The 25,866-nt window shown below is 41.0% G+C and overlaps 1 protein-coding gene and 1 long non-coding RNA gene across 8 annotated transcripts in view; one reads left to right on the forward strand and one right to left on the reverse strand.

Moving 5' to 3' along the window:
• The window catches only part of LOC108405683 (uncharacterized), a 28,737-nt gene extending 10,438 nt beyond the window's left edge, over positions 1-18,299 (reverse strand). The window contains exons 1-2 of the long non-coding RNA XR_012124318.1: positions 18,174-18,299; positions 15,161-15,467 (exon numbers count right to left, since the gene is read on the reverse strand). This is a non-coding gene — a long non-coding RNA (uncharacterized lncRNA). The remainder of the gene's footprint in view (positions 1-15,160; positions 15,468-18,173) is intronic.
• The window catches only part of PLEKHG1 (pleckstrin homology and RhoGEF domain containing G1), a 202,607-nt gene that overhangs the window by 92,107 nt on the left and 84,634 nt on the right, over positions 1-25,866 (forward strand). The window contains exon 1 of one of the 7 annotated variants that reach the window (XM_017673943.3): positions 17,873-18,246. The exons of 5 other annotated variants lie outside the window; for them this stretch is intronic. The gene's annotated coding sequence lies outside the window, so the exon portion shown is untranslated. Of the gene's footprint in view, positions 1-17,872; positions 18,247-18,295; positions 18,477-25,866 lie in introns of those variants that run through there. One more of the 7 variants, XM_017673951.3, reaches the window with a different exon arrangement.

Genomic DNA, 25,866 nt, shown 5'->3' on the forward strand with positions numbered 1-25,866 from the left:
CTATAATTGTGCAAGATGTTTTATCTGGAGGAAACCGAGTGAAGGATATAGGAGACCTCTTTGTACGTTTCTTTTTTTTTTTTTGAAGTTTCTTATGGATTTATACTTTTCTCAAAATAAAAAATTTTTGTAAAAATGTAACCATTCTCTAGAACCCTTACCTGAGGTCTCTAGGGCCTCACAAGTATTCTAAAAAGATACTTTGGTTAGTAAGTAACTCCCAAGTATTAAGTCCTGTGAGGTTTGGTGGATGACTGATAATTGTCTTGTAAATGTAGATGCTATGCCATGGACTGTCATGGTCTCTAAATTACCTTGCTCATGGGGAAGAGAGAATTTTGATTGTGAAGTCTGTCTACTGACACAGGTCATGCCATTTGGCCCTACCTACTTCCCCAAGCATATGGGCCCACCCCTGGGCTCTCTTAAATAATAGAAACAGTAGTGCTGGGAGCACTCGATATGTGCCAGGCCCAGTTATGCCTTGTACTCATTAAATCACTTAAGCCTTAGAACAACCCATGACAGCACAGAAACGAAGAACGTAAAACATGGCTAAACAATAATTAAATCATGTCCCTGCTTTCAAAATAGTTCACTCTACTAGATATCTGAGTGAAAGGCATGGATTCTCCTAGCTAAACAAATAAACAAAAAATTTCCTTTTGAATTTTAATGTAAGCAAAAGAAAACTTTGAAATTGTCTAATTGTCCTTCTCTTCTGAGAATAAATACTGGCAATTTTCCATGATCCCTGCTATTTTTGCTAATTCCTGCTATGTTTAGCACTGAAAGAGCCAAATTTTAGATCACAAAGTTGTGGTAAATAGCTCAGAGTAAGAATCTTACTTACTATTGGCAGAAAGCAGATCTGTGTTTTTCTGAGTAGTTATATGCTGGGGTAGGTAGAGAGGATCATAACCAAGTACCAATGTTAGGGTGAATCACATAATGTGATTCTGCTGGAAAGAAGCTTCCAGATGTCTCAGCTCATTTGGGAGGAGGAGGGCATGCCAGGGCTGCCCCAGCAGGCTCAGCCGTCTTCCTCAGCCTCACTGTTACAGAGCAGCGGGTACCCGCCGTTTACTGGGCAGATGCGGAGTGAGGAGAGCAGAAGCCTCTTTCTGGCTCAGCCACTGACCAACTAGGTCACTGATTCTTAAAATATGTTCCCAAATCCAGCAGCATCTGCACCATCTGGAGCCTTGCCAGGCCTTCTTGGGCCCCACCTCAATCCCACAGAATCAGGGACCCTGGGGGTGGGTCCCGGCAGTCCGCTTAGCAAGCCTTTTAGGTGATTCCAATGCTGCTAAAGTTTGAAAGCCACTGAGCTAGCTTACCTTGAATGATCTTCTTTCCAGCTTCAGTTTTTTTCTTCATAAAATGGAAGGTTTATTTTTCATCAGAAACTATTTCTAAGGCTCCCCTGCCTCTGAATGCCCGGCACACATCCCAAACTCTCAAATTCTATAAATCTGTGATGTGAATTTATATATAAGACAGTATTGCATAGTAACTAAGAGCACAGGCTCTGAAATCTGACTGCCAGTGTTCAAATCCTGGTGCCCCTGCTTGAGCGCATCGTACACCAAAGCAACCTACTGACTGATTTCTCCTGTTTGTGGAGGTCTTCATTGACAAATCAAGAAAATAGCACCCATGTCCTAAGGGGGTTGTGAAGAGTTGATCTAAAGCCTGTAGAACAGCTCCTGGCACTTAGGAAGTAACTCACATATTAGGTATTAGCAGGTGTATCCTTTCCCCACTAAAGAATGTTTGAACTTTGAGAATGCGAGCTTTGGTCATAGAGCTTTACTTACTGTACATGGACTGTATGTTAGAAATGCCCTTAGACACTTTCAAATAAATTCTAGATAATAAATTAAACATACTAAAAATTTTTATTGATAGGAAGCCTCCATGGTAGAGTACGTCCAAGGATGGCATAGAAACTGAATTTTTAAAGAATAAATAATAATTCTTTCAGAAGACATTTATGGTCCTTACAAATCAGGTGATGGGGATTCACTTAAGACCTGATTGCTTTCACATTACAACTAGGAAAAAAAATGGGTAAAATGAGTTTAGACTTAATTGTTTTGGGTGTTCTTTTTAACCATTTGTTTGATAATTGTCTATCCACAATGGTAGTAAAATTTAACAAAAAAGCTGAATGTTTCCTAGATTTACTTTATTTCTACTACAGGAGGTACTCTTTCAGTAGAATAGAGCATTTTTAATAGATAGAATAAAACTGTATATTTTAAGTATTGTCAGAATTTAAGAAGCCCTCAGATAATCTGAGTATAACAGAGAATATAGTGGTTCTGTAACATATGTAGACAGAGAGCAACTGCACAAGTTGGGGTGAGGATTTAATAATATATATGACTGTTGAATTACTAAGTTACTTACTTGAAACCAGTATAACATTGTATATCAACTATACTTCAATTTAAAGAAAATTTTAAAAAAAGAATCACTCTTAAACAAAAATCCTACTACCCTTGTCTCAACCTCCAGAAAATTTGCTGTTTTTAAAATAGTGTTTGATTGTTGCTTAATACCTTGATTTTTGAAGACTCGCAGGATTTTATGTGGTATTTTTACATAGTTGAACATATTCTGTGCCTTTGAATTTGCTTATATACTGCTGTTATCCCTGATAGTATAACTAAGTTAATTTCAAGTCTTTTCAGTTTAATTGATTTAAAAGAATCTTCACTCTGGTGCTTCTCATGAGGAATTTAAAAAAGAGTTCAACCATAGCAAATATTTATTTTCTATTTGCCCTTGAATTTCAGAGTTGAAACTCTTCTGTCCTTAACAGTCGATGGTCCAACTCCATTTTTATGTGTCAGAATGTTGAAAATCAATCTTAGTTGATTCTTTGAAGTGAGGGAGGTGATGGCCAGGATCCCAAGTGCAAACCTAGCACCCACCCAGCCATCTCCCCTCGGACCCCAGAGCACTGCGGGATCTGCAGCACCAGGCACTCCAAATTGCACCTTTGGCTTCAAACCCAAATCTTCATTTTCACCTTGCAATGGAATTGGGCAGATCTCACATGAGTCTCAAGGGCCCCTCTTGTTCTTTCAGTACAAGCTCAAATAGAGAGACTGAAGTGGCTTTTCCAGAGTATCTTGCCCTACTCTCCACCCTGATTCCTGATTAGTCCTATTTATAAACTTTGATTCCCCTTTTGGGGAGCTGAATTTTAAGTGTTTGAGGTTTCTATTGTTGACCCCACAAAGCTTTTCTTCTTTGGGGTGATAAAATAGGGAAGGCTAAGGAAGGGGCTCGGGGGTTGGTGGCAACCTTGAGCTCCCCCCAGAACACTCGTTTTCAGCCTTTACAAGGCACAAAAACCACCCAGGGAACTTAATGACCAAAGCCCGTTTCAGGTTCCCATCCCTGAAGATTCCCATTTGGTGGTGTTGGGCAGAGCCAAGCAATCTGTTTGCTTGTTGAAAATACAAGCTGATGGTGATTGTATTAGCCAGCTCAGGCTTCCATAACAAGATACTGCAGACTGGGTGGCTTAAACAACACACATTTATTTTCCCACAGTTCTGGTGGCTGGAAGTCTGAGATCAGAGCGCTAACAGAGTGGTTTCAGGGGAGGCCCCTGCTGTGTCCTCACATGTCCTTTCTCTGTGTGCAGCACAGAGATCTCTGCTGTCTTTCCCTCTTCTTATAAGGTCTCCACTCCTAACAGATGAGGGCCCCACCCTTATGACCTCATTCAATCTCAGTTATCTCCTGAAAGGCCCTGTCTCCAAATACAGTCACTTTGGGGAATAGGGCTTCACCATGAGTTTGCAGGGATGGTGGGGGGAGCACACAATTCAGTCCATGAGAGTGATTTAGGAGGTGTTGACCCACACCTGGGAAAATGCCAGGTTAGGGTATGTACTGACAATTGCTGATTTCATTCGTCAGGCATTTGGTTCACAGAACCATTATGGTAACTGATGTATTAAAATACCTAAATAGGCAAAGACCTCTAAGTGTCTGGAAGAGAATGAACTGCAAACTATATCTGAAGGTATGCCATCAGAACACTCATTTTCATAAATTATAAATGGTTTAGCTCATCTTCAGAGGAACTTTTTTCCTAATAAAATCATGAAATGGGATTTATTGATTCACAAGGAAAAAAGAATCTTCTTTTCACTAATACTGTTGAGTTTCCAGAGAAGCATCCCAGAAGAGAGACCTGGACACCACTCTGTCCTCCTTGGGCCTAGTTGGGGACGCAAGGCCTTATTCCACTCTTGCCCTCACGGTGAATGTCTAGGCTCCCCTGAGCCTGCACACAGGGGCCAGCCAGTAGGTGCATGTGCTGAAAACATGTGGCCTCATAAACACACGTCAAAACTAAGAGAAATGTAAGCAAGTTAAATAGTCTGAAGTTTGTTAGACTTGCTTGATCCATCTCAGTCTGGAGTAGCTTTTTCCCTCAGGGAAGCTTTCAGCTTTCTGCTTTTCTACCACATCGGGATTAGGGGGAAAGTACTTGGTTTTGTTTTTCTATCCCCTCTCACCCTCCCCTTCCTCCCCATGCTCCGGAGGGAAGATATCACATATCAGAGATGTTTCTTCTTCAGAAAGATTTGGGTACAGCCACAAATCCTCACTGAGGCCTCTGTGTATTAAAACTTTTATCTCCAGGGTTCAGAAAGAAATAAACCCTGATGGAGGGTGCAGGGGCAGTTTTTCCCCTTTCTAGGGAAAATACTGATGATTAACCCCTCTGGCTGTCTTCTCAAATGCTCAGGGTTACAATGTGCAAATGCTATTCCAGCTAAGGTGACTGCTTATCCCTCTCTTCTTGCCCATAAACCCAGTCTTACAGCCCTTGTTTATTGTGAGGGGAGGAGGATCTCCATTTCTGTCCCATTGTTTTTTAAAAAGGTACAACAAAACCAGTATTATGAGATAAGGATACGTTACATAAATTTCAACATTTATAGTTGATCTTTGCTTGTTTCTCAGAAGAGAATGGAAAACAAATCCCCACTTCAATACTTGTATAAGGGCCTATAGATGGCAGGGACCCCCAGGCGTTGCCAGATAACTCAATGTGTCAGTCTTCAGGGGCTATAGTTTCTGTCTTACGGTCCCAGGGTTTTTTCAGTGTCACATATTATGATACCAGTTATTTGTGAGTTCGGGTTGGCAGAGTTCCCAACTAAACTGCTCCTTTTATCTTTACTCCTTCATAAAGACCCTGAACAAACCCGAATATTTACTGATGTTGTAGGTTTGTGAAAGAACTAGTAGGATAAACACCTCAATTGATATAAACAGTGGAAAATGCAAATAAGAGCTAATGAGGTTAAATGGCAAAAACAATTCACATTTCCTGACCTGCAACTAATATTCTCCCCACTCCTCCCTGTAAACATTTTCCCTTCGCTCCTCTCACTCCACGGTGGCTTTGGTTTTGTGGCCCCCCCCCCCTTTTTTTTTTTTACCTAATCTTGTATACAGTAACAAACCACAAGTGATATTTTTAATTCTATATGTTTCATTTTTATATGACCTACAAATTGAAAAGAAAAAAAATTGTTCTTACTAGACTGTTTCTAGGATTCTAACTGTTCTAGGACTACTAACCTAGTATACAGGGTTGTGTCCAAATGCATCCATGTATTTAACCCAGAATCAAATGGCTCCAGGGCCATATAAGACTGAAGGGTGTGGTGGGGACTGCAGCAAACGGGAAAGCCCCCAGCCAGGGTAAAGGGAGCAGCTTAGCCCCGCCCATTGCTGCTGAGTGGGAACATAAGACCAGTGGCAACCCATATTTCTCATTTCTTTCTTTTTTTTTTTTTGCATCTGCCCCCAACACTCCCCACGCAAAAATATCTGGATTTAATGTGAAATATCCTGATTATAACAATTTGATTCATCAATTCAAAGAAATTTAAACCCATGTAAGTCTGCCCGTCATCCGCTGCCTGTTCAGCCTCAGATCACAGCTTCTAGGGGAGTCTTCAGCTCACACCAGGCGTCCCCAGCCCTATGGGTAAAAGACTAAACTGTGCCCGCAGGCACAGGGACAAGACCTCACCCCTTCTCCATCTGTCCTCTGGCAGGCCTCCCCAGCTTCCATTCCTCCTGCCTATGATGTTACTGCCCTTTGCCCCAGGATACCTACCCTGCCAGGGGCCCCTGCCCAGAGCTATTTGGAGTCTACAGGCTTCCCATAGGAATTCACTTGATTGGCCACTGAACCCCAACCCCCAGGCTGCTGATGCCTACCTCTCTCTCTTTATGGGAAAAGGGCTCCCTTTCCTCTGATGTTTTCTTTTTTCTTCTCTTAGACAGAAGAATCCCATGGCTAAGTTGCTTGAGATGTTACAACTGTCCTGCCCTTCCCTCTCTCTCTCTTTTCCCACTCAGTTTCTTCTTCTCCAGGGCATTTGCAGGCTGCCAGGATGGCTGAATAGTTGCCACTTTTGAAATCAGAAACCATTGCTTCCCCTGACCCTCCCGTCCGTGCACTGATTCTGTGTTTCATGCCAGGCTTCCTTCCCCAGTGTCTCCCAGGACCAAGTTTTTTCATCACCATCAGACCTCTGCTCCCCGCACAGAACCTGTGATGTGCATCTGAAAATAGCTGACTCCCAGTTTCAGATATGGTCAGGATCCTTTTTCTAGGGGTCCTGGAATAGGTCCCTTGAAAATCAGTCAGTCAGTTAAGGCAGGGAAAACCCAGCTGGGGGACAGCTACACACTCTTACCCACCCAGTTTCCATGGATGCTCAACCAAGACACCAAGTATAGTGAATTTGTTTTAATCACCATAATTGTATGTGTACTCCAAATATATGGGTCCCAGAATAATTTAGAACCAGCCATATTTTCCATTATCTGGGTAATATAAGAGCATACTTTTTGCAGTTGTACAGTTATTTTGACTCTTAGATTACTACTATTCCAGGAGTCTGTTAGGGCAGGTACTTGGTTGGGATGCAGCCCCTGTGGGAAAATTAGCTCTTTCATAGTTTACATTCTAACCTGGTTTCTAGAATGCAGTGTTGCAGAAGGGGAGATGATGTCACTAAATAAGCACAAAGGGTGATCTTGGTGCTAGACAACCATCTATTATCTGACGACATTGAACATTTTTGTGGGGAACCTTTGTTGAAACAGTTAAGGTGTCTATCACAAGTTCTACCACATAAGGAACTATAGGTAATTTAACACAATTTCCCTCTACAAAGGCCACATGCTCCTGGTTTTTGCATCAGTTCATGTTTATATGACTATAATAGTGGGACCACAGTTAAGAGATCCCCAAGTTATAGGAGAACCTATCTGTGGAGTTGAAAAGTAGGTCATTATGTTGACATATCACCCAAAACCCTGGAATTGTAGATTCACGAATGTGGAGAGCGCTCTTAGAGGTCATAGACTCCAGCATCTTCATTTCACTGACCCAGATGGACTCTGGAACCCAGAGAGGTGGTAACCTGCCCAAGATAACAAAATTGTCCAGTAAAGCTAAGATTCCCCACAACTCTGGGCCCATGTCCTTTCCGCACACTCTTTCATGAGCACGAAATGGTGGTTTGGATTAAACAAAATAAGTTCAGCTTTGGGGATTGTTTCTATTAACACATCACTAGGGTGATAACCATCTGTCATAGCGAAAACCCTAACTCACCAGTACTCAGAGCAGCTTGATTCACTGGCGTTTGCCCTTTGCTCTGTCCTGCTGTACAAAGACTCCTAAGCACATGTCTTATGCTGGGAGCCATACAGGCCTAGGAAGTTGTCCCTGGCTTTGGGTCTTCTAAGAAAGGTGACCAACTGGTCCTGGAAAGTACTCAAGGCTCAGATGTGCATGGTCAATCCATAAGCCCTCTGGAGTCAGCAAGACAAACAGTGGGGGACCCTTCCCCCAGTCAGTCCTTTCATGACCCACTTCTCCATATAGGGCTCCTTTGCTGCTCATTGTCATCTGATTATACCTAGATGAAATATGGGCAGGGGAGTTTACAGTGTGATTTACTGTAACCACACCTTATACAGGGTCCTAGCCAAGTGATTAGGTAAGAACAGAGTCATGGTTACTGCCCAGGAGGCTCTGCCCACTGTCTGGAGGGGGAGTAAGAAAAACCAAGAAGAGGGGGCTGGGGTAGATTAGAGGATGCAGATTAGAGGATGGGGTGACCCTAGAGTAGAGAAGGAAACTGGAAGATATTTTAGTAAGGGGGCACTGTTACAGTAAACATAGTTATTAATCATGGTGTGCAACAGTATATTTGCAAACAAGATTATCCAGAGAAAAATCAAGGCTGAATGGTCCCTGTGTTACAATGCCTACCATCCCAACAGGAAGTGGAACACTTTGGGAAAGTAAGTAAGGCCACCTAGATAGCCTCTTTGCTCTGCCTGGCCACCCCAAGCTAACTTCCCACCCTTACAGATGTCAGTCTACACTTCCCTGACTGCCCTAAACCAGGCCTGGTCCCCCTGTACCTGCTTCCATAGCACTGTGCCTTGCCTGCAAATAACATCTCATGTAGAATCAATCACCGCTTTGTGTGATTCAGTATCTATCTCCTTGGCCACACTTGGAGCCCTTTGAGAACAGAGTATTGTGGCTGCATCTTAAAGTGTGACTCAGAAGGAGCAGGGAGAACATGTATTTCCCAGAGGACATTCTCTAAAAATGGCTTCTTTTCATTATTTTTTACAGTACTAAAACATATTCTGAAAACACTTAGGTGGAAGCCACAGAAAAGCAAGATCTTGAGACCCATGGAGACAGTGGTCAGAGGGTTGAGCCATTTTTAGGTACTGCCCCACGCTTCCCAGAGTACAGAGGTAGCTCCCCAGCCCTGACCCTGTTGACCCCTGCCTCCAGTAATCACTTAGCGCATGTACTCAGTAAATAGTTGAATGAGGAGGCAGGTATGTATGGCAGGGCTGACAGCATCTCAAATAATTAACAAACTTCAAAATGGAGGTGAGGTGCGACTGGTCTTGTGTTTTCCAGCAGCGGTCCTTGAACTTCAGCTCAGCGTGAGAAAGTGCTTTAAAGATTAGAACTCCCTGAGTGTGATGGACTATCTGAGCAGGGCTCAAATGCTCTGGAATGAACAGTCTCCAAGCAGAGACTGAGTATGCTTGGTGAGCTATTAGAAGTGGTCATTCAAACACCAGATAAGCAGTTAGGTTAGAAAACCTCAAAGCATCCTTCCAATATTGATATCCTTTCATCATAGCATTCAAATCCCAGAGATCCCCCGCTCAAAAATGAATTCCATAAAGGCAGGGATTTTAACTGTTCATTGTTGTATCTTTAGTGCTTAAGACAGTGCCTGGCACATAGTAGCTACTCAATATATACTTGTTGGGTAGATGAATATATCAGTAAGTATCAAATTCAAAATTATGTTTCTGGCATAAAATAGGTTCAAATTGAGTGTTTATTTCATTGACCTGAATCAAGACATAAACCAAAAAAATAGGGCCAAAATTTGGCAGTATGCCACCCAGTAAAAAGCTACAGTCAGCCAACAGACACATGAAAAGATGCTCCACATCGCTAGTTATCAGAGAAATGCAAATTAAAACCACAGTGACCCTCAAACCACTAAGGATGGCTACCATCCAAAAGACAAACAACAACAAATGTTGGTGAGGTTGTGGAGAAAGGGGAACCCTCCTATACTGCTGGTGGGAATGTAAATTAGTTCAACCATTGTGGAAAGCACTATGGAGGTTCCTCAAAATGCTCAAAATAGACTTACCATTTGACCCAGGAATTCCACTTCTAGGAATTTACCCTAAGAATGCAGCACTCCAGTTTGAAAAAGACAGATGCACCCCTATGTTTATCGCAGCACTATTTACAATAGCCAAGAAATGGGAGCAAACTAAGTGTCCATCAGTAGATGAATGGATAAAGAAGATGTGGTACATATACACAATGGAACATTATTCAGCCATAAGAAGAAAACAAATCCTACAATTTGCAACAACATGGATGGAGCTAGAGGGTATTATGCTCAGTGAAATAAGCCAAGCAGAGAAAGACAAATACCAAATGATTTCACTCATCTGTGGAGTATAAGAAGAAAGGAAAAACTGAAGGAACAAAACAGCAGCAGAATCACAGAACCCAAGAATGGACTAACAGTTACCAAAGGGAAAGAGACTGGGGAGGATGGGACGGGAGGAAGAGATAAGGGTGGGGAAGAAGAATGGGGGTATTATGATTAGCGTGTATAATGTGGGGGGTGGGGGAAAGGGGTGGGCTTTGCAACACAGAGAAGACAAGTAGTGATTCTACAACATCTTACTATGCTGATGGACAGTGACTGTAATGGGGTTTGTGGGGGGGACTCGGGGTAGGGGAGAGCCTAGTAAACATAATGTTCTTCATGTAATTGTAGATTAATGATAACAAACAAAAAAAAAAAAGTTAAAAAAAAAAGAAATTAAAAAACAGAACTACCATATCATCCAGAAATTTCACTTCTGGGAAAATAACCAAAAGAAATGAAAACACTAACTTGAAAAGATATCTGCAGCCCCATGCTGATGGTAGCATTATGTACAATAGGCAGACATGGAAACAGCCAAGTGTCCAGTGGATGAATGACTACAGAAGTTGTGGTATATACACAATGGAATATTATTCAGCCATGAAAAAGGAATCCTACTATTTGCAACAACATGGATGGACCTTGAAGGCATTATACTAAATATATATAGTATATCTATATATAGATATACTAAATATCTATATATAGAGAAAGGCAAATACTATATGATCTCACATGTGGAATCTTAAAAAAACAAAGACAAAAACCAAAATTCTTCAAAAAGGTCAGACTTGTTCACCAAGGTGGTGGGGGAAGGGGAATTGGAGAAAGGTTGTCAAAAGGTACAAACTTTTGGTTATAAGTCAGTCCTAGGGATGTAATGTACACCATGATGGCTATAGCTAACACTGCTGTGTGGTACATAAGAAAGTTGTTAAGAGATAAACCCTTAGAGTTCTCATCACAAAGAGAAGACTTGTCCTTTTTTTCTTTCTTTTCTTTTTATTGTATCTGTGAGGATATTGATGTTACTGAACCTATTGTAATCATTTCACAGTATATGTAAATCAAACCATCACACTGTATGCTACTCTATGCCAATTATTTCTCAATAAAACTAGGGGGGAAAAGATCCCCCGTTAGAAAAAAAAAAAAAAAAGCTACAGTCAACATTCTGACTAAGCATGTGAAATCAAACTGTTGTTAGCTTTTCTGACCTGAGATTCTGGAGTTAGTATGAAATTGTATCAGCCAGCGAGCGACCTGACAAGAAACTGAATTAGCTTAGCTGTTTCAAATGGAGAGTTAAATGAAACGGCTACTTCATTCACAGTGGTGTGGCTAAGGGGCCAGCAAGGAGTGGGAAGCACCCAGAGCCTGCAGCAACGGCAGGAAGCCCTGACCACCGTCAGGGAACAACCCACAGGGGTCCTTGAGGGCCAAAGGGACAACATAGTCCAGGGAGCCCAGGGAGGGCTGGAACTGTGGAGGTCAGGCTGCCTTGGAGGCAGCCACTGCTGAACACCAGACCCCAGGTCAGCCAGGCAGCAGGAAGAAATGCCTGTTTCCCTCTCAGTAATATTGGTGTCTCCCCTAGCCAAACCCGACTGGAAGCCAGCCAGCAGAGGTCAGGGCGTGTGGAGCTGGGCAGGGAAAGATGGGGCCAGGAGGGGTCAACACATAGGCAGTAACCATCACACACATTTGTTTTGTTCTTCTACTGTAATTGCACATATAATGTACAATTAAAGAAAAAAACCTAGAGACTAGATCACAATGGATAGTGAGGGAAACCCCACCCCCATAATCTACCTCTCAACCACTCATAGGAATGTTTTGGCTTTTTATCCTCTCTTTTTTTCTTTCACATACTTGTGAAGGATTCGAAAATATCTGTTCAGAATAAACCAGAATAAATTCAGTTACACTTGTTTCTTGGCCTCATAAAGATTAAACCTGTAGCCTAACAGAGGGCTCTGTTTCCTTCCCTTTGTTCTGTTAACATAAACAAGTTGCTTCATGTACCTCTGTGGGAACTGGGAATTAGGCAAGTGTTTAGACTCACAGAAACTTCCAGCAAGTTTGGCTCTCGGCTTGGAGACCAAATAATTAAATGTCAGGTGAAAGATGAGTCCAACAGAGCTTACTCTCCAAGGCTGGAAAGGGAAATCTAAGTGGGGGCAACCTCACCAAGCTTGATTTTACTGTCAATGTAAAGTTACTGTCCACTTCTAATATTACTTGAGGAGCAGTATGAAAATACAGGACAGTTTAGAAAAGAGAGCAACTGCTCGTGTATAGAGTTCTTGCTGATCTGCAGCACTCCACACCGCTGTGTAACACTTGAGCTTCCAGAAGGCAAAGCCCATGTCCATTCACTGCACCCAGCATAGAACCTGGTGGTGTGCTGCTCCCCAGTTTGCAGTTTGCAAGCAGTTGATGCTGTTAGCCAATGCAGAGAGGTGTGAAGGGAGAAGGGCCAGCAGGTTGTTGCTGTGTGTGCCAAAAACTGAAAGGCAAAGATCAGTACACATGGCAATAGATGGGTGTTTAAGACCGCTGGAATAATACCCAAGGTTGGCAGCCATCATTGCCTTCTTTAGTTAAAAAAAAAAATCCTGGAAAGTAGTAAGCCATCTCAGCTCCTTTAGAGAGGAGTAAGTTCTGCTTTCCTGGAGTGGGATCTATCTTTGGCCTTTTGCACATTTCTGCCTGAATGGGATTGTCCTCCTGACTTGGTGCAGAAGCCAAATGAATAGAAGTTCAACCACTGCACTTTAGTTCTAGAAGTTAGATAGCCTCCCCTGGGATAAATCCACTTGCTCTCAGGGCATACAGCTCAGAGGTGAAGCTGTCAGCCATGGTGACATTGAAGGTAGCCTTGGGAATGGGACCAGGAGATGGATGGTGGCATTCCTAAAGGACTGTGGCAATTGCTGCAGGGAACTTTCCGTTCAGAGACTGATCACAAGTGCCCAGAACAGCCTGTTTCCCCCACAAGCTTACATCCTCCCCTCTGCTGGTAATTCTCTCTCTGAATCTCCCCATTGCAGGGTCTACAGGGTCTACAGGATGGGGTGCAGTTGGCCATGTCAGGCTGGGCTGTCCCTATCACTCCACTGCCTTGGAGCTGGGGGAGCAAGGGATGGTGGTGGTTGGGGGGGAAGACTGGCTAAGGGGGCTTGGCCTTTTCTGCCAGGACATGAAATGGTTTTTGCAAGCTCACATACAGGTTATGAACCTCCGTGGCTGTTACTCTGAAACTATAATAGATTCTTGTTTTAATAACTATTTTGGAAAATATGTCTGCAGGATTTCTAAATAGTATCCAAGCCCTCTACAAGTTCAAGTATATTTTTTAAAGAGTGTTTTCAAAAAGTGTAGATTGTGTTCAATGCCTTTAGTTGTGAGTGGATTAGATGTGTATTATCTCCTGGAGAAAAACGTTGTCTGGAAACATACTGCATTCTTGGAGGGATAATTAGTCCATTGTGCTTAGTATAGCAAGTCCTCCCATGGTCTGTCCTTAAAGATGGGACTGATCTAGTATTGAAACCAGAAGACTATTTGTAACACATTGCTCTCTTGATATCTAAAAATTGTTCAGTTCAGAAATAACTAAGGCTTGATTTCATCGTCCGCAGACAATAAAGACCAAAATGTCCTATTCAAAGAACAGAGTGAAAAATAGAGTCCATGATTGTCATAGAGGCAGAAAAATTAGCCCATGAAGGGATTCCTGAAAGAGCAAGATTTTAGAATCCAAGAATGTGTGCCCTTCCAGGCCATCTCAGTTGGTTTTCACAACAGACCAGTAGATGACAGAGAAATTAAGTTGTGACTTGATTGATATCAAGGTTAGGGTGGTCTGTGAAAAAAATGTTGTGAATAATGGGCTTTGTATGTTTGTTTGCTCAAATTTTTATGACCATGCCTTAATAATGACATTTTAGTACAGTAGGGGATGAGGAATTATATTTTCAATTAGATGATTTGAGTACTGTACTGGTAACTATTATTTATAGTTTGGTTTCCATTGTTTGATTCAATACTTTAGGACTAGCAAAAAATAATACTTTCATTTAACTCTACCTATACTTGAATGTTTTGTCTGTCTTAGACCTATGTCTTTTGCTTAAACACTTTTTAAATTTGTGAAGACAAACTTACTTACCATTAACTGTATTGCATTTTGAAAATAATCCTCTATAAAGAAAAAAACAGGTTCGCTTTTCTGTGTGTTTAACGAAGTTAGTATAACAATAGCAAGGCAGAATTGATAGCTGGTGACGTTTTCTGGGATTAGAGTCAATTGCCTGGAAGACTGTATAGATTTTTAATACACGACAGTGCAGAACGTGTTAGTACATTGCATTTCACTTTCAGGAGGAAGGTCAGTGTGTCCTCTTAAGGGGGTTATGTGGCACGTTTGAGCATGCAGTGGACTTTAATGTTTATCACATTTATTCTGTGATTTCTACTTAGAAATTGTAACCTCACGCCTTTTTCTTTCAAAGATAAAAAGTTCAGTAGCCTGTGCTTTAGAAAATAGTTGGTTTTACCATTTGTCTTGGGAAATATCTTAAATCACAAGATAAACAGGTTCTCCCACCACAGCATTTAAATTAGATTCCATATATAAAATATGAGCTGTTTAGAAATACCCCCTTATAACCTCTAGCATCTTTGTATCTGAAAAAAGTGAGACTGTTTTCTAAGTATACTTTATGCAATATGGATTATCTGAAACAAAATCTTCCCTTACATCCCAAAATACGCATGCCTTTGCCCCTTCTTCCTTTCTCTGGAACATTCTTTCATCTTTCATTGCCCAGCTTCTTGGAACGGTTGTCTGGCTGCAAAGTCAGCAAAGTATCCCAACTAGGTCAGACCTTGTGAAGCCCCTAGAACTGCATGCAATCTGTTCTTCCTTGCCTTAGCCTCTCCAGCCCTACCAAGCCCCATTCTGGCCTCCTTCCTAGGAGACCTGCATAGTTCCCAGAAGTATACTCAAAGTAATCCACACGACTCTGGCAATCACTCCATAACCCTTCCCAGGAGAGATTAGAGTTTACACTGGTGACTTTTACCTTAAACCAAAAAGAGTTGATTCCTCATCATGGAGGCACAGGCCGTATGGCACGATCTGGCAAGGGATGTTTTTAGATGGTGGGGCTTTCTGGTCATCTTCTAATGAGGACACAAGGCTGGACTGCACTTGGCCTTCTGGCTGGTTTGTGTCCTGCTGGCTGTAGACACATCCTGTGGGTGCTGCTCTGCTACCCCTGGGTCTCCACTCGTGGCCGGATGCTGTGAATAGCTCGTGTACTTCCCGATTGTGTAACTAGTGCTGTGACGGAGTTACAAGACCTGCTTTGAAGTGAGAGTCGTTTTTACCTAACAAGACATAAATGCATTTTTATCTGTGGTCAATCTCACCATCATTTAAAAGAGAATGAGCAAAAACATCTTTTCATTTACTGTTAGTTTGGGCATATAAATTTTGCAGAAGCAGCAGCAAGGATCCTAGTATTTGTGCCTTTTGCATGTCTTGGGATTTATTTTGCTCCATGCCCAAAAAACGTCCAGTGGGAAGACAGCAGGTTGTCTGCAAGAACTGCTAGGAGTCCAGGGTCACCGGTTTAGCGGTGTGAGATGGGAGGGCTGGTAAGCAAAATCATCACAATGCCAAGGCACAGCCAACGGAGGCCTTAAAGAAACTCTGAAGCACCAAAGGCCCCTCTGCTCTTTGATGTGAAGGAACTATGGGCATTGCTGGAGAAATGAACCTTTCTCTTCTCTTTTCTCTTTATCTCTGCTATCCTGTGTCCGTATTATCCCTTCCAAGGTCCTATGCCTTAGTCACTTGTTAATTCATTCAGCAAATAGGTGGCACTGGGATAAATACAAAGGCAAAAAAAAGCTGTGTGTGTGTTTTCCCTGCTCTGAAAAAGCTTATAATTGAAAAAACTAGATTCATCATACTATGAACCCTCCCTGTTTGTGTGTGCAATATAGGGTGGTTTCAGTTACTGGCAAGTGATAGGAAAGGTCTTTACTTTTGTACAAGTTGATGATTTTGCTAAAGTAGGAGTCACAGGTGAACTAACAAATGACTGACCCATGGGACTCGACTCAGTATGGCCAGCACTATCACTTCAAGCTGCTCTTCAGAGTCACTTGTTCAGTGTAGACATTTACAAACTATCCCAGCATTAGCACTGAAAGCAGCTTTGCTGTTTGGGTTCATCTGTAATGTACACAGTATCTCTCGGAAATGGCTTTCACACAGTATGTTTCTTGGCCAAAAAAAGAAAAAAATCTAAGTATAATAATACTTTATTTGAAAATCAAAGTAGCTGTGATCTGAGGATATGCACAGAAAACCAGTATGTCGAGAAGAAGCCAGACCCTCTGTATATACTACTGCATGCAAAAATGTAGATTTTATATCTTCCACGTGAACATCAAATGTACAGTATAGGAAGGTTCCCTGTTCCTCAAGCTGATAATCCAGGGTAGAAGAGAGATGATTAGAATATAATTAAATATGAGACCATGTGATGCTTACACTAAGTGTAGTAAACAGTGTTTAACTAACAGAAAGAGCAGTGGGCTGGAGTTGCTGGGGAAGGTTAGAGGGAGCTTGAAGATTTGAGCTGACTCTTACTCAGCTAAACAGAAAGTGGGGCCTGGGGCCAAGGTGTGGGGGACGTCCTTCAGGGATGTGCTGTGGGAATCAGACTGCAGGATTAAGAGAGTCCCCATGGCCCAGGAAGGGTGCTTCCTCCCAAAGCGCCTTTTTGGCATCCATGCTTTAATGATTTCCATCAAACTGGTGAATTTCGTGGGAGAGAAATCATTCCAACAAGTTGTCTTCTGAACTGATAAATGTCCATCAAAATGGCTTAAGTAGCCCTGTATACACTCAGCCTTATTTGAAAGGAAATAGGTATTAAAACAAATTATCCTATTATGTTGTAGTTTAAAATCACTTACTAGACATGATAGAAATAGCTATTTTAAGATGATCAGCTAATGTTATTTTTCCATAACCACAAATGAATGCTTTAAATAGAACTTCTATTTAAAGGATTTTGATCCTTTGAAATAGTTTTAGGTACCTACTATACATGGGCATAATCCATATTTTGAGTTTTAGCTCCATAGTACACTGGTATCAGTTTTCCAAAACTTTTTTTTTTTTTTGCTTCTGAAGATCTTCATCCAAAGAACTCAATATCTTTTACAAATGTGAACCTTTTGAATCTCTATGTAAAAATAGATAAAGCATTTGAAGGACAGGTGGCCTTAGGGCAATTGAAACACAAAATCATTTGAAGGTCTCTCCTACTAAAGTGTGGGAGTTAAATTGTTCTGTCTTTAATACTTCGTATTTATGAATATAAAAATCACAGAACTGTTTTTCTAAGAAATGCTTATAGGTTTACATTTTTAGGCATTTTTGATCAGATAGGTCTTAAGGACTGTTTTTAAAAGAGTCAAGTTTAAATGTATTACTGTTTAACTTGGCTTACTGAAAACTCTATTAAATGCCTTCTTACGGAAACCATCCAAACTTCCTCCAACTGTGTTATTCAACCCCCACCCCCACCCCCAGACTTCGCTTTAAAACCTAAGTTGAAGATGTGTCCATTTACATTGAAATAAACTTAAAATTCAGGAAGTGAACTTGAAAATATCAGCGCCCTGAAGACGGTGCTGCTTTTGGGGGGTTTAATGAGAGTGGTCGCCAGAGCCAGGAAGGCGGAGCCCAAGCAGCTTCCGGCGAGTGTGGGTTGTATTTGATGTTCACAAAAGAATGGCAGTCGCAGGGTGTTGCTCAGTCAAGTGTGCATTTTCAAGTTACCCACAGTGGTGTCTATTGTCCTGTTTCTCAACTGAGTGATGTCATGTTTCATTTAAGGCTCTTAGTGATGCTGAAGTCTGTGGTCTGCACACCAGGGGGAAAAAGGCAGTGAGAAAGTTGCAAATCAGGTTTTTGTAAAGCCTTTGTGTGTTGAGTTTTGAGAGATAAAAGCTGACTCATGCAATATTTCTACGGAAGGAGCTGCACAGACTAGTAAAGGCTTCTTGTTTTACCTGACTGAACTCCCAGTGAGGTCACTGCATCAGCTGAAGTCAGACGATGTGGCTTAGCCTCGGTAGAGCACAGGTAGGTGCCAGTGTGAATGTACCCAAGGAACGGGTCCCTGGCGAACTCCGTCCTTCCCTCCTGGAGCAGCCAGGGACGGTCCACTGTGGTGAGAAACTAAGAAACTGTCGCAGGGGTATTTCTTCACTGTGCTCTGCAGGGACGGCAGCTTGCTTGGATATATTACAACTGTTCTGCCATAAATGCCATGTATTGAAGAGCATTATCCAACAACGGGATCGGGCTGGAAGGTGATTTTTTTTTTCCTCTCCATCTGAACTGTACTGTGTCTTAAATGGTTTTGCCTTGTTCTGGTTTGGTTTTGATCCTTCCTTAAAGTTAGGTTGAAATATCTGGAGAGCTGATGTTTGTGACTCTGGGAAGAAAACTCAAATCCCAAATTGTGCGTTGAATGCTCGGCATTTTAAGGTTCTTTCTTCCTGGTGTTCATGCAGGCTAAGCTGGGGGAAGAAAATAAATGTTTGTAAATTCTGCGCTTAGCAACCATAGTGATGAAACTTGGTCTGAGTTAGTGGTAACCAAAGTTGACTCAATAAATGCAGTTTCCATTTTGAGTGTTTATTGCTGAGAAATACTCTTCTAAGAGGAATAACTGGGGACAAGGAGGCATGGAATATATTCAATGCTATTTATTGCACATTGGAATCTCATTTTATTTTATTATTTTAATTTAGTGATACTCATTTGAAAGATGTGTATATTTGAAATTCCTTATTAATCATATTGAGTATAAAAATCAATTATTTTAATTTGAAGTAGTTAAATATTTGATACAAACTGAGGATGTGATTTTAATTTCTTTAAATAACTTTTTCAAATTGCAAAAGTATACACTTGTTGAGGAAAAGTGATAGAGGTAAATATCAAAAGAAAAATCTTCCATTTACCTATTTGGTAAAACCAATATAAATATTTTATTATATATTCTTTCTTTTTCTAATGTGAATAAGTGGCATTTTAAAATAAAAATTGGGATCACATTGTGCATGTTTCATAAACCACCCCGTTTATTCAACTATATATATATGACCATTTTCTATGTCCTTAAAAATTTGAAAAGACATGACATTGAACAATTTTATATTGTACCTTCTAAAGAAATTCATTTACTCATAGATCTATTGTTAGACACACTGAATTCACTTCCTCCTCCTTTTTTGCTAAGAAAATGTTTAGGACCCTTAATGAATGGCTTTTTTTACTCAGAATACTGTTTTTAGTCACTTGGATTTCTCCTTTTCTTCCTCCTCCTTTGCTTTAAGACAATGTTATTTAGCCTAATGCCTCCCTCCCAACCACACAGAAACGTTATTGGAACTGAGTGTTCAGTACAGTTGAGCCTAAATATCTGACTATCACTGTTGAGTTGCTGTCCTGACACTGGTATGCCTACCCTCATAGGAGAGTACTGTTCAAAGTGAAGCCAGAACATAGATTATTATTTAATCTAAATTTAAAACAGAGGTTTTTTAGTGTTTAGTAGTCAGTGATACATATGTCATCATCTAAGACCTGGCATTAGTAGGATGTAGAGGGAAACTGCTCTTTTGTGGTTCCTGTGTGTGCAGTGATTACCAGCTAGGAATGGGCCATGCAGTTGTGTCAGCCAGTGACTCACTGTTCATTTCAGAGTTGGAGTCAGTTGCTGAAGCTTGGATGGGACCTGGGGAAATCATCTAGTCTCACTGCCTAACTTACAGGGAAGAAAACCAGAGACCCAAAGATTGCAGTTCAAACCTTAGTGGTACAGAGCCAGGGCAGAAATACAAATCTTCCAAGCACGGGAGAGAGTGTTACGTCGTAACTTAGTATCTGGCTGTTCCTCTGAGCTTTCACGTTACACATGGTTGGGCACCGACTCATTCCCTTACCCACACATACTATATAGGCCCTCGTGACACATTGATACCATGTGCTTTATGTAGGTAGTTTATGTTCAATGCTTCCTTTCCTGATCTCTGAGCCCCTGCTATTTTATGACTCTATATCCAAATACAAGGAAAAATGGACTAGAAATCAGAAACCATAGTCTCTGATTCAGAGTTCAACTTTGAGCACAATGTTACCTAACCTCTCTGTTTATTTATTTTTTTCCATCCACAAAAACCTTTAAAAAGTAATGATATCTGAATGAACTTTGAGGTTTTGGTTTTTTGTTTGCTTTTTAGAATAATTTTGGTATAAAGTTAAAGCAGTAGCATATTATGGTGAACCTAATCTGTTATAATAGAGACGGTTCAGGTTATCTCACTGCATAACAAATCTCTCCAAAACCCTGGGGTTTGGAACAACAATCATTGATAATCTCTCAAGATTTCTGTGAGTCAGGAGTTCAGGAGAGGCTGTGATAGCTGGTGCTTCTGGCTCAGGGACTCATGAAGTTGCAGCCAGATTGACAATGCTAGGGTCATCTCAAAGACTCCTCACCCACAGTCTGGTGGGTGCCTTGGCTTGAAACGCTCAAACAGCGGGGTCTGAAAGAACAGTGGAGGTTCCCTGAGCATCTCTCTGCATATCAGTGTGGTCTCATCACACGGCTTCTCCAGCACAGCAGCAGGACAACCAGATTTTATGTGGTGGCTCAAGGCATGTCCAGACCCAGTTACTGCAAGGCTCCTTCTGGCTTCATGCTCTGCCCAAATATAAGGCATTGGTATAACATCAATGGTTCAGCAAGGTCCCTGCCACCCTGGTTCCAGTGAAAAGGGGAAAGAATGTGCAAGAATGGTGACAAACAGACCCAAAGGGGCATGTGCCATTTCCATTGGCAAGGAGAACTTGACCACATGGCCATATCTAACGGCGAGAAGGCTTGGAGTTGTGCTCAGATGAAACTCCTCACTAAGAAGGGAGTGGATTTTAATGGACAAGTAACAGCTCTTGAAGTGATAACACAACTGATCTCTCCGTTTAACCTCACCCCATAACCTCCTTTATCTTCCACACTAAATCACCACCAAAAGAGTATACAGTAAAGGTAAACACAGCTATGTCTGCATAAAAAGCCTTAAGGGAGTTCCAATAGGTCCCCCTTTAACTAAACTGGCATGACTGTGCCCTCAACTGTGGAAATTCTGGAGCCACCACTTAGCTGAGGGACTTTATCTAATATATGAGCTGCATTTAATCATCTTAATCCACATTCAACTGCAATAGTCATTCTACCTCAGTTTCCATTGACTAGCATTAAGAATCAACTAGTAAATTGTGTGAATATTCAGGCTTTACAGTTTCAAGGAATCTTTGTTCCTCATTCAACCCCTCACCTCTTGTTTGAACAAGAGCATTTTTGCAAAACATCTCTTCCCATTCTTGATCCCCTTGTACAAATACTTGCTTCACTGGCTTTTGAATGCTAAGAAGATTTTTAAACTTTATTTTGGAAAACTTTTTAATTTAAAGAAACGTTGCAAAGATAGTCCAGAGTTCCCACACGCCCTTCATCCAGCTTCCCCTAATGTTTACATTTTGCATAACCATAGCACATAGGTCAAAACTAAGAAATTAACATGGTAATAAGAGTTTTTAAACCTCTTTATTACCAAACAGCTGCAAATAAGTATAAAAATCATGTGCCCCGAATTGAATACTCTGAGCATTAAAGAACATGAGGAACTGCAGTCCTGGCCCTGCCATTAATGCAAAAACCACACTGGTATTTTTTAGAAAACCAAGAGGTGGAAATTCATGTTGCTGTCTGGTGGCTTTTATCTCTTGAGCTATCCACTATCTCAGAAGTGTCTAGGGGAAGAGGATTGTCCTCAAATACTTAGTATTGTTTTTGAAATATATTAATGTGAATTTCTTATAACTTTGACTCTTAAACGTTTGGTTTGGTTTTGAATCAGAAAGTCAGTTGTTCAGAACTCAGGATCTATAGAAGACTGGCCCTGTATTAAATGAACTTTGCTGGCTGATAAAATAACTTCTTGCTTATGCTTTATTCTCCCTGTTGCCTCCCTTTTTGTGCAATTCACAGGCAGTACAATAAGGAACTACATATAATTTTAGCTATTCACTGCATCTTGAGCACAACACATTCTCTTGATTTCCATGACTGTCTCGCCAAGGAGCTCAGACTAGGGATCTGAAGTCTAGAATAGCAATGAGCAGAACTTGGAAATCCTGATCACTCCTTAGCCCCTTCTGGGTGTAGAGTTCTGCCTTTCCTTGGAAAGCTGTCCTTTGGAGTTGTGACAGGGAATTGTCTGCTGTGCTCCCGCCAGTCCTGCATCTGACATGTAAACCTGGTCACAGGAAGCCTGGGCTTTACTTACAATGGAAAGTTCTGCCTCAACGCTGAAGCAGCCTGAGAGACAAGTTAGAGCCGACAAGTACTGCTTTTGATTCTGGCAGTGACATTCCAAAGGAGAGCAATTAAAATAATGGAAGTTTGAGGAGCAAGCAAAGAAAAGCCAAGGAATTAAAGTTCTTTCACCTAAAAAAAATGAAAAAGAGGGACTTGTCGTGAAGTGAGACATGTGATAGCACATCTATGTGGGAGCTCTACAGCGTGTTTTCTTTTCATTAAGGATGGCATGGGAAGGAATAACAGTGCCTCCAGTTGTAACAATCGTGAGGACTCCGAAGCTCCTCTGCCTGTGCTTCCACCACGTCCACCTCCAGACTCACCAAGGGGCAGATGGACCAAGACCCTTGGGGTGTGTGGAGCAGAGCAGCTTATTTTGGTATTCATGGTCAAAAGAGCCACTGATGTGGGCTATTAGCAATGTTTGACAAGTTCTCAGGAGTTGCGGTATTAGCGCTGTATTTGGGTTTAGGTAAGAAAGAGAGATGATGAGAAGGAAGGCAAAAGCAAAGCCACAGATTTCCCAAATGTTAATCCAACCTGCCACCATCTTTCCCTTGAGGCAAAGGCGTGTTCTTGCTCTGCAGCTCTTGCTGGATGTTGCAGTCTATCATGGGGGATCAGTTACCCCCTATATCCAGTGCTCGCTGATTGACGCCCAGCTCTACTTCTGCTGACTCGAAACAATATTGTGTGTTAATGAATGGAGGGGAAAAAGAACCTCGAATTGTACGTGCTTCTTTATTCACTATTATTTGAACAAGGATTGATCAGGAAGTAAATTTGAATCTTACCAACTAATAAAATAATCTAGAAGGCACCTAGTTCAGCATTGCCCAGCTAAAATAATGCAAACCACATATAAAATTTATGATTTCTAGTAGCTGCCTTAAAAAAAGTAAAATGAAACTGGTAGAAAATAACGTTAAGAAGATGCTTTATTTAACCCACTATTCCAAAATATTACTTCAACATGTAATTAATACAAAAATCATTAGATATTTTATATCTTTTTTGTTATCTCCTTTTTTTTTTGTTCCATACTAAGTCTTTGAAATCGGTATGCATTTTATACTTACAACACATCTCAATTCAGATTAGCTGCATTTCAAGTGCTGAGTAGTCACATGTGGCTACTGGCTCCTGTGTTGAACAGTACAGCTCTAGAGATAAATATTAATAACTGGTGAGTTGTATTAGGAAGAATAAGCCAGACAGGGTATAAATCTTAAATTATTTTGAGAGCAGTAAGAACAAGACTAGACATGAGGTACATTTCCTTATGTGAGAAAACTATTATTATCTTCTAAGCAGTGAATCAACATAAAAATGTTATCCATTAGCAAATGCAGTCTCATATTATATGCCATTATATGTCCTAACTTTAAATGGTTCACTCCTGTCATTGGTAATTTTGGAAGGTGTTTATTTGGGGCAGTAAGCTTGGCTAAATACTACAGATACCAAATATAAAATTCTATTTTATAAAGGGCCTGCTTGGCAGTCTTAAGAGTAGGATGGCCTAGTGGCCTAGAATATATAGCCTGGTATTGGAACATAGGAAACCATCCTTGGAAAAGGGCCCAATTCATGGTGCTTTTAAGATTCATCCATTAAGGGATCCCCCGTTGCCCTGAGTTTCACATCCCACTTTTCCTACCTTTGAAAGTACCAAAGGCACTGTCATCCTGAACAGCCCAACCTAGACTCGTCTAAAAACATCCAGCAATTTTTTGGCCCCCTTTAGGCCCTTGGTCCTCATACTGGCTGACTAACTTGGAGTGAAAGTAAGTGAAGAAATGGATCCCTCTGTTGTGTTCATTTTCACCAGTTCCAATAATGAATATGTTGCCCAGAGTTATATAACTGTTAAATGCAGTTTTCTGTATTGGAGAGAAGGTTGATTCTTGTCTAGGCAGAAAATCAGAATTTGCCCTGGAGACCAGCATATCCGGATCTGTGGGGAGTGGGTTGAGCTAGACCTTTCCAGACACCCTGGCTTTCCTATACAGTGTATCCAACCTATGTTTGTTCCTAAAGCATTGCCCCATCAGATCCCTGGGATCTTACTTAAAGAATCCCCATATAGTTCCCAAGTTGAGTGCCTGTTTCTGAACGTGAGGTCAGCCTCATGGCTATGGTTACCATGGATGCCAACAGGCAAAAAAAACCTTGTGTGTCTGCTCCTACTTTGAACTGCCCTGGATGTTCTTAACACCAGTCTCGAATGTGGGCAAGCATACCTGAATGCCTGGCTGCTTCTTGTACTTTTGCCACGCTCAAGTTGGATCAGGTGTTTTAGGGCAAGTGCATTTTAAGAACTATAAGCAATCCATGTTTTATAGGCCATAAAGTTGTTACACAGCAAGCAGAAACAATATTGCAAAAGCTTTATAAATCTGCAGCAAACTCATAGCATGTGGTAGTGGTTATGCTGATAAATTACTCACTTCCTACACATTTCCTACTGTGCCTTCTTGTTGACCCAAGATAGTCCCTTATTTTATATTCATGATTTTAGTATTTGCATTATAAGTTTGTACTAATATTTTCCATGAATTTAAACAGTCAGGAAGGACACACACAGAATTGATGGATTCTTTATATTCTAGAAATATTGGTACCAGCTACTTGATCTTAGAGTCAAACCAAATTCATGTTCCTTTTGAAAAGCGATCATTAATCTATATTCTTGTTATTGTGTCTGTCTTGCTGTAACTTCCAAACAGAAGTTTTACTCTTCTATTTTTCTAACAAAACCCGTAAACATGGATACTGGTGGTAAGGTAACCCGCCAAAATGAAGTAAGTTTCTTCATTAATCACACTCTTTAGTGCATGGCACTTTGTTTCTATAAACTTGGGATCTCGTAGTGGGGAGGCGGGGAGGCTGGGATGTTGATCCTGACTTGCAAATGAAGATGATTGAAGCTTTGTGTGTTCCACAAAAATAGCTACTGAAAGTTTAAATTTCATGTATGACCTTTGTGGACCCAAGACTGAAGAGCTACATACAGGTTTTAAGAGACCTTTTGACTTTTCAGATAAGAAAATATCACGTGAAAATAAGTCCTCTTCTAAATACTAACAGCCCATTTCTTCAAAAATAACTTTTCTCATAATTAGTTTCAATATTATTTAGTTGTATTTATTATTTAATCTAATCATATAGTTGTATCTTATTGACTGTACATATGGAGTGCTGTAGTCAGTAGAATATACTCTGTAATAGGACATAATTCCATATTCACCACAAATGGGATGTCAGCTTTCAGACAAAGACTGAGAGACATCTGGTGAGAGAGTAAGTGT

The sequence above is a fragment of the Manis javanica genome, chromosome 13 (assembly GCF_040802235.1).
Source record: "Manis javanica isolate MJ-LG chromosome 13, MJ_LKY, whole genome shotgun sequence".
NCBI lineage: Eukaryota > Metazoa > Chordata > Mammalia > Pholidota > Manidae > Manis > Manis javanica.